A 2,630-nucleotide genomic window follows, 5' to 3' on the forward strand; every position below is an offset into this window, starting at 1 on the left:
ATCTTCTTCTGCTTTGATTTCACAGAGGGTTTACAGATGTATTACCGCCATCTACTGGAAACAGCCTACACTATCATGTCTAACCCTCAGAGCAGTGTTTCTCAAACTTTTTCAGATCAAGGACCACTTAACCAATAAAAAAACACTCACGGACCACCTAACTCCCCAAAAATTCAAAAACAATAGGCCTGCTTACCACTTACCATAGATGTTACACATCATATGAAACGTACACTACATTTATTACTGAGTTTATGTCCGAACAGAGCCGCAACTTACCCACAGCAAGATCGTTTGAGAGATACGCAAAATGCAAACTGTGAGGTCATGTGTTTCTTAAATTCATCACGTTTTCTCTCAAAAAATCCTCAAGGTTTCCCAAAGTAATCCTTGTGTTTACTCTCAAAACGACTCGTAGCACAAAACACAGTGTGGATTGGGATCCTCTTTTTCTCCAGTCAAAAAAAAAAATCCAAATTTGATGTAGTCGCTGTGATATTTTCTCTTCACTTTAGCGATGGACTTTCCGCGTTCAAGCCGAGTTTCACAGCTTTCAGCCGGGTGGTGGTTGGACGGCGAACCGCTCTCCTGGGACTCAGCAACGCACACAAAACCACTTGTTGTCGCTGCGGCTGAAACACTTGTAGCTGCTGAATCACCTGCATCAGGACGATGCATGATTTTATTTTATTTTCACTGACCCTGTCTTGACCGTGCAGATCATTTATGATGTAAGATCGTAAAACTAACCTACATAGCTACGCTACATCTATGCTACACTCTAGTCCAGGGGTCGGGAACCTTTTGGGCTGGGAGAGCCATAAAAGCCAAATATTGTTTTATGTATTTCCTTCAGAGCCATATATTTAATAAAATTGAATGTAACTTTATGCGTGCATTTTTTACGTATAACACGTCTCCGAGTACTAAACGCGCTATCAGTGTTTCATTGAACAGGTGCTCTTTTATTAAATAAACTAAACGCTTAAGTTATTTATTTAATTTATGTGCACGTTTCAGTGTTTACTGCACAGGTGTCAAACTCAAGGCAATTATATCCGGCCCGCAAGAAAATATCATATGTCTATCATAAATGGCCCGCCGGTTTTGGTAATTAAATCAATGCATGGCACAACCACGGGGAAATACATATGTGAAAAAGTATTTAAATGTGTGAGAAATGAAACTGCCCCGGGACAAACTGACGGGACTGACGACAGATGAAGCGCCTATTATGCCCGTTTTTGTAAAGCAAAGGTTAACACACCACAGATCTCTGGGACGATGTGAGCTGGCCTTTTTGTGCGACATAACGACGCATCTCACTGTTAAACCTGCAGCTTCAGGGCCGTGTGATCACAGACATGTATGATGCAGTGAGAGTGTTCCAAGCCGAGCTGCCTGTGGGAGACTCTGATGCAGAAAGAAACTTTGGTCACTACGTGTTTCCAAACACTGACAAACCAAATTAAAATGGAACTGCTCAGCAATCCGTTTGCAGTTGACTTAAATATGTTCCTAATCTTTATGCACTTTATCCAATACACACACACACACACACACACACACACACACATGCGAACACACTTACAGTCAGAGACAAAGCGGAGGAAAGGAGAGAAAAATCTGTTGCTAAATGTTTTACTTTAAAATAAAACAGTATAATTATTTATTACTTGATTACTAAAAATGTCAGCTCAAAATTGTCTGCGAGCCATATTGCGTCATCGAAAGAGCCATAGGTTCCCAACCCCTGCTTTAGTCTATACTAGTCATTTTTAAACAGTTTGAGAAACACTTTAAACATATAAACAAACATTAAAATATATTCATTTCAAATGTGACATTTGACCAATATACTCACGGACCACCAGTGGTCGCTCACGGACCACCGGTAGTCCGCAGACCACTCTTTGAGGAAGACTGCCTCAGAGGACCAGGCTGCACTGTAGAGCAGGGATATTCAACTACAATTCTAAGAGGTCCAGTTAGAGAAAATTTCCCCAAGCAAAGGTCGTTATGAATTAGTGTGATATATATAGAAGTAGCCTAGTAGCTCTATCAACGTCTGCACGTAATCAACAACTGACTGTCAAATCTAAGAAAAAAGTCAAATTTAATAACATTTAGACAATATTTATTGTCACTTAACATTGAACTATACAGATTTATAATAAAAAATAAAATAAAGTAGCAGCAGCTTGAGTTTCCCCTTTTCTTTAAGTGTTTCACAGTCTTGATTTAACAGTCTCAACCAGTGTTAGAATAAATCAGTCTCAACACATCTTAACAATTGAACAGTTTAACCCAGGATAGCACATCCTGGGTTAAACTTTTCTCTGTGGCTGATGATGCTGACAGGTGGCCTATTTGCTTTATTTTGTCACAAATCAACATCACATTGGGCTCTGAGTGCTTATTTTCTGTGACCTCAGTTCAGACTTGAGTGGGTATGTTTGGTCAAAAACGTTGTGCTTTGTCTCATAGTGGCATTTCACATCACCACTTATCATTATAAGTAGAGCACCACGGTCTCTGAGTATATGAGACGCTGGTGTTGTGCTCCCAGTGGAAGGATGAACATGAATGAGTCTGTCCATTCTGGGTTGAAAGCTCTGTTGACTTTTCTC

The sequence above is a fragment of the Cottoperca gobio genome, chromosome 2 (assembly GCF_900634415.1).
Source record: "Cottoperca gobio chromosome 2, fCotGob3.1, whole genome shotgun sequence".
In the NCBI taxonomy this organism is placed as follows: domain Eukaryota; kingdom Metazoa; phylum Chordata; class Actinopteri; order Perciformes; family Bovichtidae; genus Cottoperca; species Cottoperca gobio.